The sequence below is a fragment of the Belonocnema kinseyi genome, chromosome 6, assembly GCF_010883055.1.
Source record: "Belonocnema kinseyi isolate 2016_QV_RU_SX_M_011 chromosome 6, B_treatae_v1, whole genome shotgun sequence".
Lineage (NCBI taxonomy): Eukaryota > Metazoa > Arthropoda > Insecta > Hymenoptera > Cynipidae > Belonocnema > Belonocnema kinseyi.
In genome coordinates, this window is record NC_046662.1 from 144,998,763 (window position 1) to 145,019,055 (window position 20,293).

General features: G+C 35.2%; 1 protein-coding gene across 7 annotated transcripts in view; it reads left to right on the plus strand.

Annotated features, from left to right (window-relative positions):
* The first annotated feature begins 2,140 nt into the window (after positions 1 to 2,140).
* Positions 2,141 to 20,293, plus strand: part of LOC117175653 (diphthine--ammonia ligase) — a 266,248-nt gene continuing 248,095 nt past the window's right edge. For 6 of the 7 annotated variants that reach the window (XM_033365366.1, XM_033365368.1, XM_033365370.1 and 3 more), the window contains exon 1: positions 2,141 to 2,410. The gene's annotated coding sequence lies outside the window, so the exon portion shown is untranslated. Of the gene's footprint in view, positions 2,411 to 2,753; positions 2,854 to 20,293 lie in introns of those variants that run through there. The other variant, XM_033365367.1, reaches the window with a different exon arrangement.

Below are 20,293 nucleotides of genomic sequence, written 5' to 3' on the forward strand. Positions count from 1 at the left end.
CAAAATAATTATTATAGCTTTAGGAGCATTTTCCTTTGGCGCTAAGATTCGTATATTGTTTACTTCACATAATCACGTAGCTACATTTTTTTCTTTTTGCAGTTTTTCCTACTGCGTGAGTTGCACAGCGGGTTATTAATTTATTTACAGTACAAATTTCTATTACTATTTTCATTTATTTAATAACTTCTCCTACTAATCTTGTGGATTCACGCTGCATACTTTAAATTGTTCAAATTTTCATTTTTATGTGTTTTTCGGGTGTATGGGATTATAATACTGTTTTTCTTTTTAATTCAACTTTTTTATTTCATGAATATTACTATTGTCTATTTTTTAACTTCAAAACTATTAATTACTTTGATTTTCCCAATCCGATTGAATACATGATTCAGGTATATTATTTATTGGCGTTTGAATACCTCGCGCCTTCTACCGCTGGCTCCAGCTTCCGTTCCATTTCTCCCCCACCACATGGCCACATGGCGCGTCTCTTACTACTGAGTCCCTAGCTTGTCGCGGCGCTGTAAATTTGAGGGTCTTCCGCGATGCTTGATCATTATTATAGAAGAAATTGAACGACTCTGCGAAAGTTTTCTGTCCTTTCTTCGGCTCGAAAAAAATCCTTCAATGGGATTACATTATGATATTGGGTATTTTTTCTAAGTCCGGGCATAATTATTATTTAAAATCACTATAACGCATTCTACAGAATTATTCATAATTATTATATTTAAAAAATGAGATTATGTACTTGTCAACACTTATGGCACTGATTTTGCAACTTGGCCATCTTGAAAACATAACTTACAGGAGTTTTCTACTGTTTTCAACGGTTTTCTACTGTTTTCGACGTATATTACGGCAAAAACGTAATATACGTAGAAAATACTCGAGTCACGCGTAACTGACCCACCCTGGGCATGGGGCTGTTATAAGAAACATTATTTTCGAATATTTTAAGGAAGCGATGTACATTCCTTCTGAGGAAATTAATAATATCCATGACATTTAAACATGAACACATTTTTTCAAACAATTTCTTCATTATTAAACAGATGCACTCCTAAAATTACCATCTGTGACCCTCGACACTTGTCATTATAAAGAGAACTTAATTTCCGAATATTTTCAGGAAAAGCATGTACATTCCTTCGTATAAAAATATTATGTTCACGATGTTTAAACATAAAAATATATTTATTTCTCCCCTTCTTGCCGATTTAAAGATACCCCTACCGAAAAGAATCTTTGAGTATATACTAAAAATTCTTTAGGTCAAAGAAGTTCAGAGAAATTCTCCGCAGGCACTCAGGTAGATATTTTGAAAGGTCCAGGAAGCTCGTTTAAATGGTCTGAAGGCTTTAAAATATTCTTTCCGAAATTGAAATAAGAATACGATCATAAATAACAAGCAGAGAGGCTATCTCAATAGAGTAGTCGACACTCAAGGGTCCTTTGTTAAGCTTTTTCGCTAAAGAAAACTCAGAGATTTCTTTCGGTAGGGACTACTCAAACTTTCACTTCACTTCTGTTTCATTAATCAGTCAATTATTCTTTAACTACTCTTAAGTCAAGCATTTTACTATAGACAGTAAATTTGTCGTATTTAATATTATTTTTTTGTAATTTTTAACTTTACGCGGCAATAAATAGGTTTAGTAAGTTCACGCCGCCAATTGGACACTTCTTGCATCATTCTCAACTTTTTAACGCACTCACGACCATGTTTCGAACACATTTTACCACTGTGCACAAACTATAATGGTGTATTTACACGCCTGTCGAATGGTTGCCAGCCAGCAGAAAATTTCCGCTCTCTGTCTCTTTTACTCTAATGACTTTTCTGCTGGCTGGCGACCAGTAAACATTCGTGTAAGTCATAGACATTGGGAACAAGGGATTAGGAATGCCATTGCGGGAGATGCAATGAGGGGGGAGGTCCGCCACCTTTTGATGTCCTGCGACAAATATGGCAGCGTCCACATGTTTATATTTTCATGCAGTTTGTCGGCAAAAATGCTCGTGCGCATGATCAAATGGCACATCGTAAGATGGCGGCTCTCCTCACTTATGCAAATGTCCCCCCTCCCGTGGGTTCAACCCCGCTCCTGAAGTTAGGATGACATCCCTAGTCCCGTGTTTCCTATGTCCATGGTGTAAATATACCATACATTTTTCGTTGAAATGACATTTCGATCAATCGAGTTTCGTTAAATTGCATGCATACCCATGCTTGGCGATAAGAGTATTACATGTGTACAAAAAAATTTTTGGGTAGATTTTATGTACACTGTAGAACTTAAAAACGTTGGAAATTTAAGATAAAGAAGTGCTGTTTGACGCATACAAATTTATTAGAAAAATGTCCAGTGTATCCTATTGAAGTTTATAGTGTGATTTAAAACTGGTATGTATTAGAATCCCATTAAAAATGTTAATCAATGTGATTTTAAAAATACTTTCCGAAGAATGGATGAAAAACAAGTTTTATATAATAAATGCATCTAATGCTAGAGCATATTACACTGTTTAAACCACTGGAACAGTTTGTGAAAAACTTTTTCTGAAAGCAAAAAAAAACAACCAAGAAAAAAAATAATTTAAAAAAAGTAAAAAAAGTCAAACGTGCTAGTTCCACATCACTTTTCAACTTCATTTTTCGAACTTTTTTTGAACTCTTTGTCCAAACGCCTGGACAGTCCGTACGTTCAGGTACGCTTATATCATGATTGAGTATAAATTTCCCTAATAACACTTGACGTAACCACGACGTAAAAGGTCGGCTCTTGGGAACGTTCCAAAAAGGACTTGCCGTTATTTTTATTCTTATCAATAAATATCGCGTAAACCGTAAGTGATAGGTTAAAATATGTGTCAATGTATAATATGATATGTGATAGTGTAGTATATATGCAGTACTCAAGTTCCCTTCAGGTGCCAGTGGAATATTCCCAAGGCCAAGGCGGAAATTTGATACGTCCCTAGAACGTTCTAAAGATGCCCGGAGAGCGTTTCAGGGGCATTGTAAGAACGTCAAATCTATAAGGGCCTATGTAGTGTATGTGACCCATGAAAAAGTCTCATTTTGTATATTAATTGACACCTGAGATTTTACTTCGGCTATTTGTAGACCACGCGTGTAAACAGTAATTGAAAATAGGAAAAACTGATACACTTAGTGCCTACGCTACTTTTTATAATTAGGGCAAGTTAGAGTTCCTCTAGCCCTTAGGACTCCGCGCGGCGGTCCCGTGGACCACATTTTTCGTTAATTTCATGTGTACTCATAACGGCCTAGAATTGGGCGGCACGTCTCCTGCTATCCCTCGTCCTGTTGCTATGCAACCGTTTGAACCGCTGCTCTTTCGCCGTGAACAATTTGCGAATGTAAACAATTTGCACGTAGAAAACATTCTACAACTGTTACCACATGTGAGACTTGCTCAAGAAAAAAAGAATGAAAACTGAAAGAGCATTATTCTTTTGATTTTGAATTTACAGCTCCTACATAGTTCCCTTTCTTCTAATTTGTCTTGAGAATCGATTTGCTAATGATTCTCGTGAGGCTAGTCCAATTTTCCAGACAGAAAGATTTTTATATAATATGTTTTACCAAAATTTGCATTGCGTTCAAAATTTATTTAATAAATTTTAGAAAATATTCTAAGTTGCTTATTTATTCATCCTAAAAAGAAAAAATACTTAATTACATGCAAATACTCTAAATAAAACTAATTAGAAATTGTTGAAATGTGTAAAACGTGAATGCGGTCTCGAGGACCGCACGCGGGACAAATTAGATTATCAAGGCGTGCGGAGTCCCAAGGGCTAGGGAGAGTTGCGTCGCAGCTTACTCCGCTTCTGATTGGTGCCGCGAAAGTGGATTCGGATGTTTTGAAATTTGTGCGACTTTCAAGTCAAATTTAATGTTCAGGCAATGATTGAATAGTAAATAAATATAATATTAAAATATTGTAGGTTTAACACTTAAGAACGTTTGAAAAGTGAAGAATATTTTTTTTAAGCACATTTTTTTAAAATCCTATTATTAAAGGCTATTGGAAAAAGGCTGTAATATCTAATAGACAGTAAGTAGAATATATTTTTCTTTTAGATTTGATCATTGAATATTATTGCAAAGTAAAAGGTTTTTTAAAATGAACTTTTAGAAATTATTGTTCGTTTAATTTTTGAAATATTAATTCATAAATTCGCTAAATTCAATTTTATACTACAGATTTTTTAATTCACGTAAAAAAATTAATGAAATGGGACAAAAATTTATAATTGCATTTTGTATGAAGTCAATCAAAGAAATTAAATTCTGAGGCTATGATGTTTTTTAAACCCTTTGATTAAGATATTTTTAACAAAAATAAATCTAATTCAATCCGAGAGAATTCCAAAATAATATTTTTTAAACCGACTTGACATCAGCCTCTTAATCCAGAAATCAATTTTAGTTTTTTTATTATTTACAATTTCTCACATGTTACGGTCAAAATATACCAGAAATCATGAAAAATAAAGTACATTTTTGACTTATTACATTATTTTCTGAAAATTCCAATCTCTAACCTCACAGACAGCAGATTTCGAGTGAGGTATCCCATCATCTTGATTAATACTCTGATCAATGATTGCCAGAACAGTTACGACAGTAAAGGATGCAACACGACACTTGTTTTTTCATTAAAAGATCTTATTTTCCAAATAAGCATTCAACGAAAATATATGAAGACATATCACCTCTTATTTAAGACTGCTTCAAATGTTTCGCGCTTCGCTACGTATTTCCGATTCCGGTTTCGCGTCGGCTAGTGGAGGGCTTAACGTTACACAACTCTCTCTAGAGGAACTCTAGTATAAGCTAGAGATCCTCAAAGTACAGTTGAGATAACTTCCATTTTGATTGGTGTAACATAACCGGAATCGGAAGTTCTAAAATTAGAGCAAAATTCAAATTAAATTTTTATAATTTCATGTTTGGCTTAAAAGAAAAACAAGAGAAAAATGATCGTGCAAATATTAACGATGCAAATTTTAACTTAATGTAAAAATGATGAAATATGTAAATGAAGAAGAGAAAGAAAGGTAAAGGTTTTTTATTCCTAACAAAATTTGAAAAGAAGTTTCAAGTTGAATATTATATTTATCATGCAATTTTTATCTTTAAAAAATACGAGTAAATTAATTAGTGAGTAATATCGGATAAATATATTTTCATAGAATTTGTGAACATAATTTATTTAAAAATTTGTACAAAAATATACTTATTATTCAATCAATCCTATTATTGGAAAGTGGCTTGCATGACCGTGCTTCTGCTGTCGTGCATTTCAACTTTCTCTTTTGCTTTAGCTTGATTAGTAATTTGCAGGCCAAAAAGTAAAATGCGTAAAAATTTTTCCGTCAATTCGTGACATGTTAAAATGTGAGACATAGCAACAATTCACAATTTTTTCTTCAATAAAAGCGACTATTTATCTTTTCTTGCATAATTGTAAACAGTCGACAATGAAAACTGACAACAAAATATATTAGAATTCAATTTCAGTATTAAAGAAAACCACGAAGTTGATTTTATAAAATTTACTTTCACGAAATATATCAACAGTTCAAATTTTAGGCCCTTTAAAGTCACATTGCGATTCCGGTTGTGTTATAGCTATAGTGGAAAAGTTATCTCAACTCTCCCTTGAGCATCTCTGGGATAAATGTCCCAATTAAGTCCATGACGAATCTTCCAAGCGTCAAATCTCCCGCAAATGAGCAATGAGCAACCTGAAAAATCTCCCACCAATCAAAGAGCAAGAGACATGAAAAATTAAAGGAAACACAATTTAAAAAAATACCCAATCCTCACCCAACGACAGTTTGCATAACTTTCGCTCCGATTGGCGGGAGTTTTTTCAAGATACTCATCACTCATTTGCGGAAGCTTTGACGCTAGGGAGATTTATCACGGATTCGTCCCAATTACTTTGGTGTCATGGTTTAATCTCACTTTAATTCAATTTCTCACCTACTTTATATTGAAATAATTTGGTTCTTCTGTTTCAGTCTAAAGAATATTGTATTTTATGCAATAAAACATTGCAAATATTTGAGCCAAACATAAAGTATTAAAAATGTAAAAAATTGAAAGCAGAACATATTGTACTTGCTGCTGTGGTTGAAAAAAGACCGTGTATCTATTACTACGAACTGAGGTAGGGTAGACCGGGGCACGTTGTCACACATTTTTTTACTCAATATTTGTTGTATTTTTTACATTCAATATTTGAAAGTACTTAATTATGCCAGAATTTCGAGTGCATCCTCAGCTTCAATTGGACAGGATCGAATTTTGTGTGATTGTTACTCTAGAGTTGTTACATAACAACAACGAGACGTGCCAACGTGCCCCTTAACCGAGGCACATTGTCACATCAAATTTAATTGCATGCAAAATGTTATCCAAACTGCATTCAACGTAATTCTCAATATATTATAGTCCGCTGCAATTTAAAAAAGTAAAATCCTTAACAGAAACATTTATTTTATTTCAAAAAGTACAAAAAGTTCTGAGTATTCCTCTTAACCTAATAATAAAGCATTCCACTCGAATGCGCAACTTATTGCGCGTTAATTTGTTGTATTTATTGTTATAAATGGCTAAATATCACGAGTTTTGATTGTTAGTATGTGATATTACATATTATTTTTGTAGTCATATCAAAATTGTATTTGTGACAACGTGCCCCGCCAAATTCGTAACAACGTGCCCCAAGCGCATTTTTTACTCTAAACAGCCTCATGGCTGACACGTTTGAGATATTCATATTGTTAGGTATTGCATTCGGTAGGTAAAAGTACATACTTCAAGATTATATAAAGGTCTATTCTGAGAAAACATAAGCATTATGTCTAGAACATTGAATATTAAATAATAAAATTTTACTCACGGTCGCAAAAAAATTTAAGTTGATTTTACGCCAACACGGCTGGAACAATCTTAACAATGTAAAGACGCAAAAAATGGGCATGCACTAAAACCTTTCGGGAATGGCGGGTTCTGCCCTCTGGTTATTACTTTTTAAATAAAGCCAATGTGACAACGTGCCCCGTGTGACAACGTGCCTCAATCTACCCTGCCCGTTACTGCGGCTTTAAATTTGATTTATTTGCGAGCATATAAGTAAAAAATAAACAATTGCATGTTAAATATCTCTAAAATAAATAAATTTTGTATTTAAAAAAATTCACTTTTTGATCAATTATAATTTAACCACAAAAGAAATATAGTTAGGAAAGTGAAATCCATTTCATAATGCTCTAGTCTTCTTTAGATAAAAATGTATTAGGTCCAGGGTTTTTGTCGGAATTTTTCCCTTACAATAGGATCTTATTGCTGATTCTGGTGTAGAATATTTTCGTGATAAAGCGGCAAAAGTTTCTCTTTGCATAATCTCTTTTAGGCCAAGTAGCAAATTTTCTTTTCGGTGGGAAGATCTTTTTAAAGATTCACGTTTAGTTTTCACCTTTCTCTTTGGTTTCCTTATTTTTCACTTTTTTCGCTGTTGTCATCTTATAACAATAAATTAAATCAAAAAAATTACCTAACCTCTTTTTAGGCCAAGTAGCAAATTTTCTTTTCGGTAGGAAGATCTTCTTAAAGATTCACGTTTAGTTTTCGCCTTCCTATTTCGTTTCCTTCCTTTTCACTTTTTACGCTGTTGCCATCTTATAACAGTAAATTAAATCAAAAAAGTTACCCTATCATTGTAAAGCGTCTGGCGTGTGTTGGATCAAAAACTTAAAGCGAAGGTTAGGTTCGCATGTTGACAGGAGCGCAGCATTAGGTACATATGGCTTGAATTTCGGACCGCAGTAATAATCACCCCTATCATAAATCAGTACCTATGGCTGCAGGATCGATTTTTGTATGTTTAAACCAATTTACATTTTTTTGAATGTTGATTCTATTCAATCAAGCCTTCTAATTAAAAAAAAATGATTTATCTACTGCGTACAAGGTTATGGAATAAATCAAAAGTTGATTGAAGAATAGTGCTCCGGTAAATGAAATATATTAAAAACGGAGAAGTTTTCACATTGTATTAATGTTTAAAAAATATATTTATTAAGAATATATAACTAATTTAGAAATATGTTGGCGTTTGTTATACGGTAGTGTACATTCTTATTAATTTACAGGAATTTTTTGGTGTCAAAAAATTATTTGTATTCAACTTATTCTGATCAGGCGAAAAAACGCAGTGATAAATACACCCGCAGTAATTGGGACACTTACCTTACTAGAAGTTTTCAAGTCGCGTTTTCGTGCGACTGAAATTTTTACACTCAAATTTCTTAATTGAGTAAATTCCTTTTTATTGAAGTTTAAAAGTATATGATTATTGTGGGTTGAATAAGAACGATACAAGGTTTTACGATAAACGAGATGTTTATTCTAAGGCAACTACTCTTAAAAAGACGAGTCAAGTAAGTGCTCGTCGGGACAACGCACGGTTGCCATGGTAGTCGTGCATTCGATCCACAAAAGAAGTATAGTGGGCTGCAAGTTCGAAAAGTACATGTTTCAAGATCCTCCGTGCTTGAGAACTTTACAAAAATTTTAACGAATGTTTAATATCAACTCGCTCAAGGTTTACACATCTCGTCAAACTTTGTCTTGTTAATCATTCCAAGACGACCAAGGAAATAAGAAAAACTTCTTTTCGGCAACGCTTCGGTGAAAGTATTCGCACACTGTTCGTTTGTGACTCGAGTCTTGGTGTTTAAGATATTTTCTAAATTGTTTACGGCGTAAGAAGTATCAGGTCTCCATGTAATCAATTCCTTCGACTTGACAAAATCCACGAGCACAGAGCTGGGCCTTATATCGTACTGCTTTTTCTTCGTCGTCTCGGGGAATTTAAAAAACCCACTTGAAATTAATAAATTTCATCAATAGCTTTCTTCCATTCATAGGAAAAAGGCCCGTTATCCGCGTCGTTATATGAAATTGAGCCTAGAGTGCCCTTCGACTTTTCCCATCTTGCGTTCATGCAGCCGTGCGCGTCGCTGTCGTCTTGAAATCCCGCCTGGGCGTCGATTCACGTCTCTGCGTAATCTTCGTTGTTGATAATTACGGTTGGCTCCTCACCGTTTGTGTCTCCACCGCTTGAGAAAATGGACTCGTCAAAAAAACATTTTGTGGGCATTGTATTTACACATGCATATTCGTTGAAAATAATGTCCCTTGATACGGATATCTATTTGGTGATAGAGTCGTAAATTCGGCAATTGCTTGAGTTACCCTGATATCCAACCATGATCAGTTTCTTCGATTTTGCGTCGAATTTTTTTCGAAATTGTTTTGGAAGATGTACGTATGCCGCACAACTGAAAACTCGTAAATGCTCGACTCGAGGTTTTTCGTTGTTCGGTGTTTTTTCTAGATGGGATCTGGGCACCTCCCTATTCTGGAGATACACTTCCGGTCCATTCTCTTTTTCTTTTTAGAACTTTTCTTGAGCATCTAGCTTTTAAATTCATGGTGATTTTTACCTTTATTTTTAAGACTATGTGATTATGTGTGAAAATTGAGTAGGACTTTACATGCAAGGTACGTAACAACCCACCCCGGACAATAATCTTTGTCATCCTAGAAAGTATGGCGTGTTTTAGAAGTAAACTTTGAAGTATCACAATCAAAATTCTTCATAGCATATTTCCTAGTACAATTTATAATCTAGATTTATTTTGAGCGACTTCATTTTTCAGGCGATTTTAATCTTTATGGTCTCTAAAATTGTAAAGCTTTTTAAAAAATGTTTACTAAATGTGATAAATAATTCTTTTAAAAAAGTAAGTAAATCCTCTATTTAAATGAAACAAATCGTATGAAATAATTTATTTTCTGGAATCAACCAGGTAGATATGTTTTATTAATTTGTTTAATTAAATAAATATCTTGATAATTTAAACAAAACCTTTGCTTTCTTCAATCATGATATTAAACAATTTTTCTTGCCTTTGCTTTCGACACTTTCCACTTCTAATAAGAGTAGTTATTTAACTTAATAAAAATAAACACACACACACATATATCCGCATGGAGCGGGTGCCAATTTGACCAACTGCGCCCGATCCCAGCAAAATCGTGGTAAAATGTTAGGTGGAACCACGGCTGACGACCTGGAGATAGGTGGTTACAGTATATGACGGACTCAATAGAATGATTTGTTAAAAGTCTCGTGCACCCTAAGGAGACAGAGGGACCCAAAGATGACCGTCTTCTGCTTTTTCACCGCAAGTGTCTTAGCGTTTTTTTGACACGCATGGGTGCTTTTCAGGCTGTTAATCAGAGAAAGCTCTTCATTCTTCTTGGTTATGATGTTTATGATAGATGGTGCGGAAAATTCGATAACGAACATGGTTCGTTAGTTGAAGTCAAGGAGAACTATGTCAGGCGTCGAGTGCGCAACAGAAACCATTGTCGACAATATGAAGTTCGGGTATATGCGGCATTTCTCATTGTCTAAAATTTACTCGATTTCCCTAGGAGCGTTTAACGTAGCGGTATTAACGAAAATGCGGTAAGAATCAGATATGACAATAAAACACTCGTGGTGTAGCATTGTGCCTTTGGATGCAGGCCGTGTTAATATTATTTGATTCAATAGGCAGGAATCAAGACTAAAATAAAGACTAAAAGTATCTCTATTAATGCACATAGAATGTAGCAAAGACATAAAAGAAACACTTTAGAAAATCAGATAGTGTGTTGCCACTAACACGTACTCATTAAATACTGCTTTAATATTTGAAACGTGCTCAAGATTTTGATTGTTATTCTTTACCGCCAACGCTATGCATTTCTTTCACATTTTCGCTAAATTGATTTTCTATTTCAAGACAGAGAATCTTCAATCGTTCATATACTTGTGATTTCTTGCAAAAAACAAATTTGCCTATAACCTGAAAACTCGTCCTTGAAAATCAAACTATATCGCTTTCTCCCAAGAGACTCTTGCTGCATTGTTCCACACACATCCGTATGAATGTGATGTTTGCCGTACGCGCAACCGTCGCAAAAATCATTAATGGCTCAAACATCTACACCCATGTTGTTCAAAAAGCTTTTTACGTGTCTTTTGTCTTGATGGCAGAGTATTTCATGCCACAATTGCATGGTGTGTACTTTATCCGCAACATTTTATTCCTTAGGTAATAAAATGCGCAAATCTATTTTATATAAATCACCGCAATGTATTGAAAAATAAATTATTGCCTTAATCAGTTACCAAAATATCTATACCTTTCTTTGCAGCTTCATTCAGCGAAAACAAATTTTGTTTAACCTCTGGTACCTATAAAATATAATACATTATACCTGCGGCCCATTTCACATTCACAAATGTTTCAATTTCTACATTGCCTTTTCCATATGCAGGTATTATATCACCATTACCTGTTCTCACGCTCGTCGGAAACTTGAACTCTTTATATTCGCTGAAATATTCCTTCCGATAAGTCATGTGTTTGGTTGCCGCTGAGTCCAATACCCACGAATCGTTGCTATTAACAAAGCCGCTGCTTCTAAGAAATAAGTGTTTATCCGGTGATGCCTCATGTTCCTTCGTCGAACTTGCTCCGTCCTGCACTTCCGAGTTCTCACTTCTTTTCCGACAGCTTCTTTGTAAATGATTTTTCGACCCACAAGAAAAAACCAGTACAATCTTTTTCAAATGACCTGCTTTTCCACAATTGTAGCTAGCAGAAATACTCAGCTTCTTTTTAATATTACTTTGGCCAGCTTTATTGTTGTTATAATTCTCCGAATTGCAGGTTCCCAAATTAGCTTTCGCAAACAAAGCCATATTCGTTTCATCATAATTATTTTGTTCTTCAATTTTCATACCCATAGCTTCAGCACGTTTCGCATAATTTTGAAGGAATCAATTCGACTACCTCTCGAAAAAGAGATATGTACGCGGAGCGTTTCCCCAAGCGCTGTATGAGAAAGCCAGAGACGAAGAGGAGGCAATGACATTAAGTCCAACCGCGGAAAGCAGTTACCTCTTTCGTGAAGAGTCCCACCTTTGGACCACCAAATGCTTAGTTTATGGTGCTACGAGAGCTTCGGCTGATTCAAATCGATTGTTACCACGGTTTTAGTTATGGGGCTTATGGGTTCGCAATTTTCGCGATAAAATGGGCGCAATTATCACGTTTGTACGTTAATCGTTGTTTCCACTCATGGAGGATGTTAATTTCATGGGTATGAATTGTGATTGATCTTGCGTCAACATTATTCGTTGTTGGTGGTGACGGGGGAGGGGAGGAGGGTTTGACGGAGATTCGATTTATGAAACAGTGGCTTCGAACAATGCAGCGGATAAGACTGGAGAAAATTAAAAAATAAAGCTGAGCATTGCTCCTTGTGATAATCTTCTGGGCTTTATATCTGGTCGCTTTCTTAGGAGTGTTCCTCTTTCAAAACTATTTTCTGAGACTTGCATCCCATTCCGGAAAATCGCTTTTCCATTGATGTTGATTTACGAATTTCCTGAGTAGTGACTGCTCTCGTAGGGCGAATACAAGTTGATTTTAGAAGCTTCAGTTGGGCGTGTGCCGGGAGATCTATATCGACTTCCTTATCGGTGTCCTGAGCCTGTTGTCCTAAGTCTTTCACTTACTTCTGGAGGAAATTTGTTACATGGGTCCTGTGTATGGATCGAGAGCCATTGACTAATCTAGTAGTTCTTCATGTTTTTCGTCATCTGAGACGGCTGTATATTTTAGAAGATTATCGTTGACTACCTTTTCTTGGTACTCCTTAACTTCTCTTTCTGTGATAGACTTATCGAAATTTAAAAAGGATTTTCGTAAGGCATATCTTACATTCTCCAAATAACCTTCGTCTACGTCGTATTCTGTTTCCTCGCTATCCACTACCTGTGAGGGGACGTCAACTGTTGATGGGCTGGGGGCAGGGATTGATGCGATGCTGCAGGAGGTACGTATGACTCTTCAGAATCATTTGACGTGGAGATGCCTTTCTGCCTTTCGCGGGGGTTAGTAGCGGGGGGTAGGGCAGACTTTCTTTTCCTGATTATGTCCTTGTCGCTTAATAGTAGCGCGAGTTACCGGAAAAGCACAATGTTTCATTGATTGTTCCTGGATTACTAGTACCCGAGTTTCCGTTGAATTAGATTGTATAGAATTCTTAGCAGGTGTCGGGATTTTAGTTTCTTTAGAGGAGAGTTGAAAGAGTTCTGAGTTGCTGGGGTCATCTAAGTCGTATGAATCTTCGGATTATAAAGTTCCATCTCAGGTTACGGAATTTCCAGACAGAGCCTCAACACCTCTGTTTAACTTTACTTTTTTATACTCAAACTTGTATTGAAAATCCTTGAGCCTTATTCTCCAACGCTCCGGGGTGTTCAACTCTGATCCATACAAGCATGAACGGATTTCTTCCACCGAATGTAGTACTGCCCGACATTCCTTTCCCGTATTCTCGTACGTTTGTGGTGTCCATGATTTTCGTTAATGGGTATGCATCACCAATAACCGTCTGGTTATTTGGGCCAACTATTGTCGCAGATACGGCCTTCATGGTATTTCATCAGTGGAAATGGGAAATTTATTTTGATGGACTCGCAGCTGCGTGGTTGCGACGAGTCTGTTGGAAGTTTATATATGCCCTGGCCCTAGTGATAAGAACTTAGGAGCGGTAACATTTCCGCTGAATTTATTTAGCGTGGGTTGGGAATGGCTGAAGGTTTTGAAGCTGTGAGTGGGCTGCATATACTGCTAAGGGAGGTAGGACATGCTAGGCATCATCATAGGTGCAGGGCTTTGCCTTAGCTGATTCTTCACAAAGTTAGGATGCTCCTTTGTATCCGTTTTTTGCCATTTTTAGTAACTAATGGGTAGGTGAGTGTGGTCGCTCTGATACAGACTCCTTTTGCCCAGAGATATGGAATGCGGCTGATGCTCTTGATCTCTTCTGGTATTTTATGCAGTCTTCTATATGCCGTGTATATCAGAGTAAGCCAGGTCTCTGATTAATGCGTCACGGGCACATTTCAACTCCGGTTAAATCATAGTTTTACTTTCATCACCTTCCATCCATTTTTCTTCCAGGGTGTTCCTATCAGGGGAGGTTTTTTTTCGTCTCAGGACGGAATGTGGTGTATGATTTGCTGGAGGTTCATGCACTCCAGCATTGAAGTAACTACTACTTTTGCATCTATTTGTGCTGCGATAGGATTCTGAATGTCGGGAACGACCCTCCAAATGGTGTTGAACACGTTTTCAGCAGCATTGGACCAGAGGGGAGGCTCTGGAGTATTCGCCAGCCATTTTCCTCTAAAATAAGCGGTCTGACGGAACGCTGCGTTTTTCCTAAATTCCTACTATAATAATCTATTGACATCCGTGTCCAATTAAAAATATTTGCTCAATATTTATATTACTTAATTGTGTTTTCAATTATTTAATATTAAGCGATATCTGGTTACTGTCCGTTTCACACTCTTGCCAGCAGTGTGCTTTTGTTTACGCTTACACTTACTTGCACTTGAACTAGGTTAAAAATTTTCTTTTGTTTTGTTGCAGTATATTAAAAGAAATAAAAACTTGAATTACTTCAGGAATTAATTTATAATTGAATTCTTATCCGTTCTATGTGTGGTCAGGATGAGAACCAGTTCATTTTTATTAAATTCAATATATCAATTCGTCAAATATTCAAAACACATAAAACAAAGTTTTATATACTGCTCGTTCTATTCGTACTGGGAAAAATAAAAATCAGAGTAACTGGCGTTATTCTCTTTCAGAGATTATAGTTTCGGCTTCGGGGTCTAAAATGAGATCCAGAATTACAGGCTTAGTACCGGTTGCTTTCGTATAGTTCTTCTGTTCAATTTTCTGTCGAGTGTTATCAATTAGAGAATCAAAAAGGTCACTGAATTTGTGAGAATCCCTGATTAGTTAAATTTATCTTTTTCTCGTTGAGGTGGTGTATTCACTAATCTGATATTGAATGGAATGTTTACGGAAGTTTCGTTTGGATGTTTTATTTCCTTTATTTCGTGAACAATTAATTTACCTGCCAAAGTTTGTTCTGCTAATTTTAAACCTAAGGCTTCGTGTCTTCTTGCACGTAATTTCTTATCTGAATGTCGTTTCAATTTTTTTTTATACTAGGTCCAGACAAGATAGATATTAAAAAAGAATAATTTAACTACCGAAGAGATTGGAAGTAAATTTTTGTTTTAAACTCAATCATAAATAAGGTTAAACAATGATTTTGGGAAATAATTACGCTTAACTACAAGGGTGGATCAAATATAAACCCAGCTTATTTTTGAGCAATTTATGCAAAAACGTTTTTCAAAATACAAGAATACATTATTTTTCTACATCGTCTCCGCTCTTCTGAACACATTTTCCGCAGTGAATCAGAAGTTATTTGATACCAGTTTCGTGGAAAGAACGAGATTGGTCCTGAGAGATTTGGGGCACGGAGGTACGGAGTTTTTGAGATGGCCAGTACGCTAAATAGAGAATTCTATCTGTTTCATATTTCGATAAGCCTAACATTTTCTTTCATGAGAAACTTTACGCTAATGCGTTATGCAACAGACGCAGGGACTTTCTGCTCACTTATCCTGAAAGCGACTGAATTACAGAAAAGAAGGAACAGTCGATACTACAGAAATCTATCTAAGGCTTCCAGTCAACACTCCACGATGAAGCATTTGAATCAATTACATACATAAATTACATTAAGCAGAAGTCGGTTCATATTTGATCCATCTTCGTATTTAGCATACTATAGCTGCATAGTGATCATTAAAGAGAAGTAGTTAGCATAATTTAGCTGCATAATTATCGTTTTGATATCTGAGAATTAAAAAAGACATTTGAAGTGTGAGACAAAATAGAACTCAACATGGAAATTCATTTAAATTATGCATTGAGTTTCACTCTTAAATATTAATTTCGCTCAGTTATTTAGTGTACTGTGTCTGCCTAATAGAGAAAAAGTCAAAAAGTATTGAGCATACTTGGGCTGCATAATGATTGTCTTTTTATTTCAGAGTAAGAATCGAACACTCACTTAGATTTTTTTAAACTTCTCAACTATGCACAATTTGAACATTGGTAATGTTGAACTACTTTGCACACTTTACCTACATAATGAACATTAAGGAAAATTAGTTGGCATAATTTACCTACGTTATCATCGTTTTAATATTTCAGAAGAAAATACGTCAATCGAAATAATAATAGAAACAACTGTTTGAAATTCATTTAAGTGAGGTATCAAGTTTCACTCTCAAATGTTGATTGTGTTCAGTTATTTAGAATACTATAGCTGCATAATAATATCAGAGCGATAATCGATTGCTGATTTAAAAGTGTAATGGAAAATTTCTTCCTGACACTCAACTTTATACTCAACCACGTTCAGCTATTTAGCATGGTGTGACTGCATAGTGAACATTTGAGAAAAAACTAAACATAATTTATTTGTGCGATTTTCGCTTACTATAGTTTACCATCGCTGAGAAATTCAAATATTACAGTAATCAAGTTGTAACCAGGTTTAAGCAAAATAATAAAGTGGCTCGACGACGTTTTCTAATATGAAGAGCCGCTACCACAATCAATTTGTTACATACCGTCGAAATTATTATTCACTTAATTGAAAATCGTTTATCCTCCTTTACTAACTAATAGTTTGGAGTTTTGATATGAGGTACGTGAGTGCTTCACGAACTGCCTAATTTTAATTTTACATGAAATTCGTTTTTATTACTCGGTCTTTTTTATTACTATTTTCGGACGGAGAGCGATGCTTATGTTTCGTAGGGTAAATGTAAGAAGAGACAAAGGTTCATTTTTAAATGAGATGCAATATTTAGAAGTCTCCGAAAAATTATAAAGCATTTTCTTAAAACGATGCAGTTGGACATTACGGATAGTAGGGTAGTCTTCTACTACTATCTCCAAGGGAGACTGGTCGCAGAGAGAAAGAAATAGAGTATTTGCTCCCCTGCGATGTTTCTTGTGGGGATGGGCTAGTTAAAATTTTATTTTGTACCTTCGTGTGCCATATACACACCTTCTAGTCTATAAATTTATCTGAAATTTACTTAAAAAATGGATAGATTGCTCTAAGCTTGAAAAGGAGTAGTACTTTTAAAAAGTCTCCTTTTTCCATTCTTTCCTAGTTAATCTTAAACTACAATTTTTCTTCGAAAATTGTAGTAAGCTTCGATTAAACTTGTCAAAAAATGTAAGTGACTCGTCGGGCAAGTTTCTCTAAAAACAAGGGCTTAACATAATACTCGCGGGTAAGTTCTTCCCCAGACTGCAAAATGTTTGAGCTCGTTGGCTTGTGGTAAAAATCATTCGGTGGGGATTTTTGATGATCAGGATTATATGTTGCTAGGGAAAGATGAAATTTACTGACCAAGATTCGCTGCAGATGTACGCCTAAAGTAATCGATTACAATCTAGTATATAATCTAAAATCTCGTAAAAGCATTTTTATTAAGGGTTAGGAGTAAACTTCTATATTTTCCTGTTCAGGATCGATAATTAAGAAATATTTTTGTAGTTTTTATTAAGAATCTTATTCATGTTGCCATTTTTTTAGGCAGCCTGGCATTGTTTTACATGGCACCTATGTCGTTGACTGTGCAAGTAACCTGAAGACAAGTTATGCCTATGAACGCGGATTTTCTTCCATTCTTTTCTCTCTTTGTTTCGGCAACCTTTCTTAAATATCTAACTTTTAAATTCATGGAAGTTTATACCTTAATTCTTAACTATTTTCTTACAGCTTATGTGTGGTCAGATATTCAATGTTTAATTCTCCTGCAATATTAAATTTTACCTCGGCAGTGTTATTGAGATGTCAAGATTACGAGCCGTTTGAGTGAAATATTTCTCACTTTTTGTATAGAGCCAACTTTTGAGAAAAATGAAAATTTAGTATGCTTTAACATGCAAGGCACCTAACAGAACAACATCTAATCTACTCTATGCATAGGGCAATAATACTTAAATTTAATTTGATTAAAATATGTAATTATTAACTTTTCTAAAAAGTGTTCCTGAGCTAAGTTATCCTACCTCATTGGGCAATGCGACACGCTCTCATTTTTATATATCACTGAAAATTGATAATAATTGTCTAACAAAACAGTAAATTTGTATGATTATTATTATACCAGTAAGTCAAATCCCTTTCGGAGTAAGCGTAACTCACTCGGTTCTAGCTTCGTTATACTGTCGGGAATCAAGGAGTTCATATGAGAAAAGTGAGAATGGAAAGTGTACCAGGAGGTATAAGGTGGGTGGTAAGGAGTTTAGGATTATTGTAGAATTTCCGTGTTGCTTATTTAAACAACACGTTCGTCTCACTACACTGCTCCGACCCAGATTGCTGATTAATCTCTCCTACAGTAGAGTTTTGTCTCATCTCTCGTGCCGATCGGATGCGTTTGAGCTCCGCTGTGATTAAAGAAGATCCTAAGTCTCCTTTGTTGAAAATGCACAAGGATATGGCAAATTAAAAAAAAAACTTTGGATATCGTTGTGGCTGATACAACATACCCAAAGCAGCCGAGTTATAACATTTCGAAAGGCCTAGTGTAATGCAAAGAAAAGTGTGACCGTGTAGAAAGGAAAAATATAATAATTGAACAAAGATTAGAAAAAGCTGAAAAGTTTTTGGAATTTCTAAAATATAAAGAAAGAGCAAAAAATCTTGCGCTATACGGTCGTGAGTCAACGTAAAATTGAGGATCCGTTTTTTGCAACAACTGATATTTTCAGCAAAACTGGTACTAATATCGGAGAAGATGAAATTGAATTCAGCAAATCACTTAGTTGGAACGAAGATCAAAACCTCTACTAGTTTCTTTAAAACATGCTCACTAAAAGAAATAGGTCTCTGAGCACTCACCCAAATTCAAAGAAATAAAAGTAAGCTTCTCAAATGATTTGTCGAAAGACCAGAGAGAGAAACGAGGTGAGGCTCGGGCAAAGCTTGTCGAATATAAAGATCGTTTGGAACATCTTGAGAAAAAAGCATTTATAAAGGGTACACTTTTTATATTTGAGGACGACAAGTATGATAATTCTTCTGCCCATTGCTTCCTTCAATCAATTGACAACCCTGAAACGCCAATGGAAATGAAAAACTACGAATCGGACCGTGTCGAATCAAATGTCTCGTTGAGATCAACGAACAACCGAAAAAAAAGACGAGTGGTCTCCAAAAATAAGATATCAAAAAATCGAAGATTCCAATTAAATCCAGCAAAAGCAATGGAACGCGATAAATAATCGAATTTATGCCAATTGAAATAAAAGTAAACAAGCATTTACCTTTGAAGCACGTAGGAGAATAGCGAAAAGCGTGTTTGCCATTTTTCGAGTTACATTTTGGAATGTCAGAGGATTGAGCAGATTCATCTATGGGTACGATCCAGTGGACACAAATGACGTAATCTTATCTACGAAACTTAAGTTACGTCTTTTTCATAGGTGAATCTGGGTTATGGAAACTTCAAACATCAAATTGTCTGCAGTTTAGCTACGAGGTCAGAAAATATAGGAAGAGCAAAAAGAGGTTTGATAATTGCTCTTAAAAAAAATTTATATGAAGCAGATTCTCTCTCCATAACCGCTTTTAGTATTTTTGTTAAAGTTGCAAATGAAAATGTACATATAATCATTAAATTAGTTTATCTCAAAGTTTACATCGCTTAGATGAAATAATTAGCTTAGTAAAAGGTCAATTTTCCAATCTTCCTTTCATTTTAGGGGAAGACTTTAATCGTGGAATTTCTGATCTAAATCAAATTAGCGAAAAAATAGTTCCATATAATGTAAACGTTTCAAATGCCAGAGAAAATTTAATATAATACTAGTGACTATCCTGCGAACTTTATATTTCTAGTTAATAATAGGCCAGTCTACCGAGATCACCCTTAATCAAATATCTAACATTCCTAACGATACGAACATGATCAAATCATTTTCCTGTAATTCTATCATTCAACTTATCAGTAGCAGATTCTGCTTCAACACTTAACACAAAATTTAAATGGAAAACTGAACTAACTGACAAATATTTATCTACAATTAGCTCCTTTTTCAATGTTGAGATCCTCTATGAAAATGTAGAACTCTTTTCAAGTAACATTATTGAAAAAATGAAGGTAGTGACGAAAAACATTGGTATGTCTAGTATTTCAAACAAGAA